Source organism: Psammomys obesus, unplaced genomic scaffold (assembly GCF_907164565.1).
Source record: "Psammomys obesus unplaced genomic scaffold, mPsaObe1.curated_primary_1811, whole genome shotgun sequence".
NCBI classification, from domain to species: domain Eukaryota; kingdom Metazoa; phylum Chordata; class Mammalia; order Rodentia; family Muridae; genus Psammomys; species Psammomys obesus.
In genome coordinates, this window is record NW_026590061.1 from 5,271,556 (window position 1) to 5,281,280 (window position 9,725).

Here is a 9,725-nt window from a genome sequence, read left to right on the forward strand (position 1 = left end):
GGAGGTGGTGATGGTGGTGGTGGTGGAGGTGGTGGTGATGGTGATGGGTGGTGATGGTGATGGTGGTGGTGGTGGTGGTGGTGGTGGTGATGGTGTGATGATGGCCTCGGGGGCAAACTCAGGTGCATCCTAGGCATCCTGGCCTCGTTCTTGCTTTGAACTGTTTTACCACATTGTAGAAGAAGAGTGGTCACAGCAGAGGATGAATTATAGAAGTCGCCCTTCTTCTCCCATGTGGCTCCTAAGATCAACCTCCCTTCATAAACCTGTGAGTGCTGAACCATATTGCCCCCCGTTTTTTTCTTTACACATGTTAACACATCTCTAAAAATCTGCCTTGTGACCCCAACATTGTGCTTTAAGTCATAACATTTATGCCACACATAAAAGATGAAGGAGATCAGTTATAGCTTGCTATATAAGAGCGTTCTGTGTGCGGGAGCAAATGCATGACTGAGGCTCAAGTGACAAATATTTTAATTACAATGGAGTTCGATTTCATTCTCAGAGTAATGACATAGAGCATCTATTGAAGAAAAGATTCTGCGAAATCAAATTATACAGGCATGTCTAACAGCTGGATCATCTGCCCAGCCGCAAACATGTTTAATTGGTTATTACCCAGAGGACTCCATATCAACATACCACCAAGGCGCTGACACATCCGTGTTTACTTACTGCCAAGCTAGTCTCAGTACTAAGAAGGGTATCAGAGGACAAGAGGGGATCTCTGTGAGCTCAGGGCAGAGCCTCTGCACCCTGTGAGTTCCAGGAAAAGCAGAGCTACACAGCGAGGCCCTGTCTCAAAAAAAAAAAAAAAAAAAAAAATTAAAAGGACAAATAGATGAAGAAAATGTGGTGACAACACAGCCTGTTTTGCTTAACTCCAGTGAAAAAGTGAAACTGAAATATTTGTAGAAAACAGAACTGAAATTTTATTGTGTCAAGCAAAGTAAGTCAGAATGAGAAAGACATATTCTTTGTGTTTTCTGTGTGTGTGTGTGTGTGTGTCTGTGTTTTCTCTGTGTGTGTGTGTGTATGTGTGTGTGTGTGTTGAAACTAAAAAAGACATCATAAGAGGGAAAGAAAAGATAAGGGAGGGAAAGGACAGAGGGTAATGGGATTCATATGACATCAAAGCAGGAGCAGGACTGAGGGAAGGAAGGAAAGGGGGGGCACCACCACTGGATGGGGAGGGGGGCGACAGAGTAGAACACCAGGAAGCGACCCAACCGCTAACCCCAAAGTTTAATTTAAAGGAAAAGACAAGAAAACATGCTTAAAATGAAACCACTCCCATACACCTACCAGAAAATTAAAGTTCGTCAATGTAACATAACTGAAAACTCAGGAATTCAGAACATCTGCGACACCAAGCATTCAGTGAGAGGCCAAAACAAAAACAAAAACAAAAACAAAAACAAAAAAAAAAAAAAAAAAAAAAAGGAAGAAGCCTCAGCTAAACAAGGCCTCTGCACCTGCTCTGCTAAGTGCTGTGAGATTGCCTGAGGCAGCTGGCTGCCTACCGTCTGCACATCCAACCTGGACAGACCCTGTGACTAACTGACTGCTGGGAGTGCAGAGTCAGAGCAGCTAGTAAAGCTTCGCTCTAGGGCAGGGCTGCAGTGCAGGTCTTGTCTTGCCTCCTTCTCACGTTCCCAGCACGGCAGGATGAGTCTACTAAGAGCCCTCTCAGAGCAGAGTCTACTGTTTTCCGCTATCCCCTCCATGACCCTGAGCAGTGTCTCTGGTCCACAAGTTACAGTTGAGGCTTTAACAGAACAAAGAGGGATAAACTTCCCACAGTTTCATCATATAAAATCTGCAGCCGGCTATGCGGCCCTATATCTGGCCTGCAATCCCAGCACTTGAGAAGTAGCAGCAGGAAGGAGGAAGCTTTGGCTGCACTAGAACCTAAAAAAGCAAATAATAAATAATAACAACAAATTATAGTAATAAATTAAATATATGGGGTAAACTTCCTGGGTTTATGTTTAAGATCTATTCATTTTTAATTTATGTGTGTAAGTATTTCGCCCATACGTATGTCTGCATGGTGTGTGTGCCTGGTGCCTGTGAAGGACGGAAGAGGGCACGGGGTCTGGAACTGCAGTACGGTTGGTTGTGAGCAGCCACAGGTGTGCTGAGAACCCAGGTCCCCTGAAAGACCAGCAGGCACTCGTCACGGCTGAGCCCTCTCTCCAGCCCCTTGCTCTTGTGATTTGTAATCATATTATCACAGACCTCAGAGGTTCTTGTATAGGAGCTGAAGCTGGAGATCTGCACCTTCCAGGATCAGCTTTACTGCTGAGTTACAAAATAACACTGGAGGGAAAACTTTACTGCTGAATTACAAAATAACACTGGAGGGAAAACTTAGAAATATCTTGGGGTTTTTTCCCCTCTCTTCTCTCTCTCTCTTTTTTTTTCTTTTCTTAACCAGAACATCTCACACAGAATAGGTAAGTGTTCTAGTACTGAGCTGCAGCCCTAAGATCATGACATTTAGAGGCCACGAACTGTGAGGCTGACTCAGGAAGACACAAACTTGATTTTTTTTTTTAAATGAACAGTTCTAGTACATATAGCTATTTCACTGGTAATAAAGGTAATGTTTTTGTTGGTCTTTTGTTGGTTGGTAAGTCAGTTGGTAGACTTGAGGCCGAAGCTCTCTATGTTCCCAGATTGATCTCCAGCGCAACTATCCTCCTGCCTCAGCTTCCTAATAGCTGGGCTGATACACACCTTTATGCCTACCTCAATAAAGATAATATTGATAATAATCAGGGAAAGAATATGTCTTATTCAATAATAATGTTATAAACTGTTTTTCAGAGCATCTGACAAACTGAGTTTGGCAGTCCTTAGTGTTGTATTTAAATGACAGTGATGATCTGGTCACCATGACACAAAGCTGTAATCCCAGAACTTGGGGTCAGGAGTTTGAAACAATTCCCAGCAAATAGTGAGTTCAAGGTTGGGTTATAAGAGGCCATGCCTCAGTGAAAAAAACAATTTAAACAAAAACACAAAGTGATTAAAAGTTCAGCTGTGGATCAATTTCCATCTTAGTTCTGTATATAACTGTAGCAAATGTATCGCTTCAAACTTAACAATAAATGTCTCTACTTTTATGCCTATTTGGTTCTTTAAAATAAGTGCTTGAATAACATTTTGATATTTTGAAAAAAGGATTTCAGGGAGACTGTGTATGTATGTGCTTGCTACTGAGGGTGAATGGCCACTACTTGGGGAACCACAAAGATGCAAAGCTCAGGAGTGGGGCTGCAGTCCCAAGGTCCAGGCCCTGCTCTGCCTTGCTGGAGAAGCCACCATGTTGCTATCTTGCTCTTCGAGGACCTTCGTCATTGTACTGCTAGCAGAACCGAGCTTACCTCATCTGCTCCTCAGGTGCCTGGTCAGCAGAACAATGACAACGAGGTGAAGTTAAGATTTAAATGCCTGGACAGCTATGGTGGTCCTCATTGAGGAGGCAGGGCAGGTGCTTGGTTACAATGTGGGAAGATATGGTTTAACTTCAAAACACACGCACACACACACACACACACACACACACACACGTCTGTCATGATCTAGGATCATGGCTAGGCTAAATAACAACTTTGGGGGCTGTTTTTGTTAGGTTTTGGTTTGAGTTGAGTTTTGTGGTTTTGTTGTCGTTATGAGAGAAAGTCTTGCTATGTGGCCCTCACTGATCTGGTACTTGCAGTGTAGCCCAGACTGTCCTGAAATTCATACTCACCCATGCGCCTTAGCCTCAGGTACCATGGACTGAGGTGTGAGCAACCACGCCTGGATCTCACATGTTTTTAAACAAGGCCTCCTGTGTCCCACATTGACATCAAAGTCGGTGCTATGTAGATGGAATTTCCGCTCCTCCCTCTACCTCCTGAGAACTGGAATTTCAGGAGTAAAGTGCCACACATGGTTTATGTAGCGCCAAAAATTGAACACTGTTTTTTGGTCCTGCTAGAAAAGCAGCCTCCAACTGAGCCACATCCCCAGCAATTCAAGAGCATTTTAAGAGCTTAACTAAGCTTTTGTCTTAAGCCAAACCCTTTACAATGGCTAGCTCTTCAGAGTTGTGCTGTCACTACTACTGAGCAGGCAGTGGGAAAAATAGTTTTTGCTCGGCAGAGGGGACCAATGCAATGTCTGAGCCTTACTTAGATCATAAAAGGGCCCCAAAGGCTCCAGCTGAGCTCCAGCTTTTATCAGCCACTGGCAGGACAGAGAGCAGAGAGCAGCAACCAGGCAGAAAGGGGAGGACGCATCCCAACTTTCTCTGGCCCTTTGTAATGGACTAAATCGCTCATGTTACTCTCCTTTTCTTCCCATTGTGCTTTAGAGGCCACAGGTAACTTGACCCAAAAGACTAGGGAGTGACTAGGAGCCTGGCGGTTTATCAGACTGCCTGCAGAGCCACCTGTCACCAGGGAAGGTGCAGGACGACCCTGGGTGGATCTGAAGAGTCCACAGACACAAGCTTACCAGAGAGTTAAATGAACTCTTAGGGTGCCTGTAGTTAATTATGATGAGCGGAGTGTGGTCCTTGGAACTGTGGCTGTCCCTGGGCTTAGATAACTGCTATGTAAAAGACTGTCAAGCACTCTGCTCACAAGAGCTTCCTGTACAGCTAGAAAGAGTCCCGGCGGCACAAGGCCTACTACACTCGTTAGCTTCTGCGACAGTGTTAGGCCGTTAGCCATAATGAGGAAACACTGGATTTCTCGTCCTTGGACTCCGGTAAAGCGTGATTCTCTCCTTGTGTGGGCGCTAAGGCCACGTGGCCCAAAAGCCGGTGTTATTAACTAGAAGACTGATCGCAGACCTTGTCCGCATGTAACAGACCACTGCTAATGCCATGCAGTTCAGGGAATTTTTTTTGACATATACATAGTAAGGATGAATTATTTTACAAAAAAAACTGAGCTTCTACTCTTTCCTCCGTCTCTGGGGCAGTGCTCAGACTATACATGTTCTTGACCATGTATGTTAGAAACCAACACATAAAAGGTGGACGATGTTCAGATCTTCAGGTGGCAAAACTAAAGATCCAAGAGAAAAAAATAAAGATCCAAGAGGTAAGAGAACAATACAAAAGGGCAGAAAACATCAAATAATACAGCATCCTAATTTCTCGTCAGAAGCAGAAAGGAAAATGTCTCAAGTTAGATAGAAGGTCCCTTTGTTTTGTTCTGAAACACTGACTTTGTGGCCCAGGCTTTCCCCACCGTGGCTGGCAGAGTGCTGGATGGTAGGGTTGAGAGGGAATCCCTAGAAGGCAGCTGCAGCCACGATGTCCGGAGGACAGATCTGAGCCAGGGGCCAAGAAGCTGGAATGTTGCAAGTCCAGAACCTGAGTACAATTTGTCTCCCAAGATATTTCGCCTGATAAATAGCCTTTCCTTACTCCCCTCTGGATCTAACACCCTGTGACTAACGTAAGACTGGATTTAACATAGTGATAAGCAGATTAAGAAAGAGAGACACCGCCAGGCGTGGTGTCTGTCGCATGCATGCCTGTGATCCCAGCACTCCGGGACTCAGGCAGGTGGATCTCTGTGAGTTCCAGGCCAGCCTGGTCTACAAAGGCAGTCCAGGACAACCAAGGCTACATAAAGAAACCTTCTCTCCAAAGAAAAAATAAAAACCTTTTGGATTTTTGCATTAATGCAACAGGAGCCTAGTTGTATACCAACCAAAGGGCTGAGTGTTTTCTGATAGCATCCAAGGCCAATAGCAAAATTGTTCCCACTTCCCTGACATACCCACCAATGTATTTGAAAAGTGTCTTGATTTATGGGTTTCTTTGTTCTGTTACTATAAAAAGTTCATGAAGTTGCTGCTTCATTGGAACACGGTATTTGGGGTGACCTAAAACTATGCTCTCAGGTCATCATCACTCATATTTGGCTACAGAATAAGCCATGTCTTTTGTTTGAGATGAGAGCTGTTTCTTTTGTTGACACGAGCCATGAGCCACCATGGGTAGCCTGAATCTTACAATGTTCCTTATATTTTAAGAAGATCACGAAACTATAAATGGTTAAGAAGAAAAGGGGGGAAGAGAATCCATCTGTCAGGTATGGTGGCAAATGCCTTTTGTCCTGGCACTCAGGGGTCAAGGCAGGCAGATCCCTGAGAGTTCAAAGAAAGCCTGGTCTACAAAGAAATTTCAGGCCTGCCAAGGCTACACAGTGAGACCCTGTTTCAAAACACAAACAGCAGCAACCACAAAAGAACCCGTGACAAAGCACACAAAACTAAAGTGACTACCCTGAGTTCGAAGTTGGAACAAGCATATGTTTATTCTTCTAAATAAAAATAAATCAAAAAGATAAAAACACCTTAACAATACTTAGAAACTTACTGCTATAAAGTTGAGAACACAGCTCTAGAGTGTTTGTCTAGCATGCATGAAGTCCTGTGTTCAAACCATAGCAACATATAAGCCGAGTATGGCAGCTCACATTTGTAATCCTAGCATACAGGAGCTATAGACAGGAGGGTCAGAAGATTAAGGTCATCCTTGGCTACATCACACCTTTTCTCAAGTAGAAAATTGCTGCTATGGAAAAAAAAAACAAAAAACAAAAAACAACTAACAAAATGGAATATTGCTAAATTGGTCATTAGCTTACAGGTATGTGTATATTTTTTATTTTAGGTGTGATGGGATTTTTAAATATTTTATTTCTGGGTGGGGAGATGTTCCTCAGGATTGAACACAGTTTGCCAGGCTCGGTAACAGTCTCCTTCATCTACTGGGTCACTTCTTCTTTTGTTTGTTGGCTTGTCTTCCTTAGTCTAACTAAGGGTTTGTCCTTTTGTGTCATTGATACATGTTTACACTTTTCTTCTTTTTAAAAATTCTGTGTGTGTGTAAGATATATGTGTGAGTGTAAGATATATGTGTGTGTGTAAGATATATGTGTGTGTGTGTGTATGTGTGTGTGCGTGTGCACGTGCTTGTATATTTGGTTGCATATGTACCATGGCATGCTTCTGTAGAAGTCAGACAGCAACTTTCAGGTGTTAGTTCTCTGGTTCCACTGTCGGTTCCTGGTTTTGAGCTCAGGTTACTAGGCTTCCACAACAAGTGCCTGTACCTAATAAGCTGCCTCGATGGCCATTTTGTTTCTATTTTATTGATTTATTGTGTGTGCTTCTGTGTGTGTGTCAGTGCTGGAGGTTGCACGCTTCTAGACATGGGTGCTGGGAACCAAACACAGGTCCTCTGAAAGAGCAGTGTGCTTTTAACCACTCAGCCATCCCCTCAGTCTCTATTTCTTTCCCAGTTGCTTTGGTCATTGTCATTTGCTTCCTTCTTCTCACTCTGACCTCCTTTAGTTCTTTTTCTAGCTCCTTCATGTAACATGAGCTTACTAATTCAACCGCTAGCGCTGAAACTAACCTGGTTAGACATTTGAGATCTTTTCTCTGATTGACACGGGCACTGCGAACATGAATCCATCTGCTGTATCCCCTGGGTTCAGTAGATTGTGGCTCTGCATTCTGTTCCTCTTTGCTTTCTTCTCTGGTTGCTTGCTCCATGGCGTGTTAGCTAACCTGCAAACATTCGAGAATTTTCGAAAGTCCTCCAGTTCCCTGCTGCAGTGGTGAGGGGGTTATCTGGCACAGTTTCAGTCCTCTGAAAATTGTGAAGCCTTGTTTGCCACTAAGCCAGAGATCTCTGTTGGAGGACATTCTCAGTGTGCACTGGAGACAGCAATTCTATCGTTGTCAGATGCTGTGTGTCTGTTAGGTTCTTTTGGCTGAAAGCTTGAGCGTAACTCAAGCCCTTACGCTCACCACTCCTTTTCCCAAGGGAACTTTTGACTCCAGGTCTACAGGACTCACTATGTAGCCTTGCTGAAGCACTAGCTGCCGCCTCCCCAGGGCTGGCATCAGGCCCAGCTTCTCCTAACCACTTTGTAAGTGAATGTGGGTATTGTTGGCTGCATGTGCACCATGGCTCCAGGCCCCCAGCTGGGCTGCTCAGTGGCGTGAATCAGAACTGGAGGCCAGCTCAGCAGGGACACAGAGCGGAGCCACACTGTGACTGTTTGTGTTTGCACATTGCGCCCCCCCCCCCCCTCAGAGCAGCACCTAAATTAAATAGGATGTGGAAATCCTACACCAGGGTCTCTGTAACAAACAGTCCCTGGGCAATACATGTTTGCTACTAGACTGCTTTCCCATCAATAAAAAGAAAATACTGTCTGTACTACCTTGTCATGTTTTAACTCTAAACAATATGGTCAGCTGGATACAGTTCTTATCTGGAGTTGCAACTGTGTAAGGACATTGTTTGAACCTAGGAGCTCAGGCTAGCTTGTGCAACAAGCCGCACTCCCAAATTTTAAAAGCAGCATAGCCAAATGAAACCTATATTTTTGATACATTTCTTTATTTACTTCTTCATTGTGTATGTATTTAATTATTTAGGGTGTGCGTGTGTGTGCGCACAGGCTTGCGTGCGTGCACATACCACGTTGTTCATGGGGATGTCAGAGGACGACCTAGCTACAGGGGTAAATTCTCACCTTCACCAGGTGGGGCCTGAAGACTGAACTCAGGTCACCAGGCTTAGTGTCAACAGCCTTTATTCTCTGAACCAGCCCAAAATGCATCAGTTTGACTGATACAACGCAAGGTCTGATGAAGCCTAAGTGATCCATCAGTACCTTTTAACTTTGTATTTGTGCTCTGGATTGGATTCCTGGATCTTGTTTGGTGAGTACACAGTCTGCCCTGACCCACACCCTCTGCCCATTTAAATGTTTTTTAATGAATAATGTTATAGGGCTATAAACAGGCTGCCACTTGCTACGCGTTGCGAAATGTTTATTCTGAGTGCACTCAGGAGGTATGCCATTGAGAGTCTAGCTGACAAGGACAGATAATGAAATCTTAACGACTTCCTGGAGATTAGCATGGACCCATGGCCAACACCACCGGATTCTCCTCCGCTCAGGAAGATCTTGTGGTGCTGGTACTTTTCTGGCAAGATCTCTGACCCTGAAGGAGGGAACTCCTTTGCAGTCCCTGGGGCCACGAGCTCTCTAACATCCTCTCTAACATCCTGTGTAGGAGGTATACTTGTGCGGGCAGAGAAGTAGGTCAAAGGAGGCTGAATTTTAAATAACTCAGTATGATTGGAAATCCATGGGATTTGCCCAAGATGCTCTTAAAAAGTGGCCCGGGGTGATTAGGTAGAGCAGAATTTGAGCTAGAAAAAGACATTTTCTGTTTCTATACTATTGAGCAAAGGCTGCTTATGGAGCCAGCTATGTGTACTTTTCTGGCAAAAAAAAAAAAAAAAAAAATCTTTTTTTACAGTTTCAGGCCTGAGAGTTACAGACTGATGCTTTTTACCATCTAAGATACCCAGCTGGGCCTGGAGCAGTCCTGGAGTCCTGGCTGTCTGGGTGGCTGAGTCCAGATGGGAAGCTCAAGTCCATTCCGGGTGACAGAGTGAGTTCAAGGCCAATCAGATCCATTTAGTGGGGCTCAAAACGATGGCTGCCGGGGTAGCACAGTGGTCAAGCACTGCCTTAGCAGCTAGGAAGTCCTGGCTTCAATTCTCAGTACTGGAAAAAATAAGCAAACAAAAACGCAAAAATGAGATATCTGTGTATAGGCCCTACCAAACGGAACAGTGTTGTAATTAAGAACAATGTTGAGGAGCTGGAGAGACA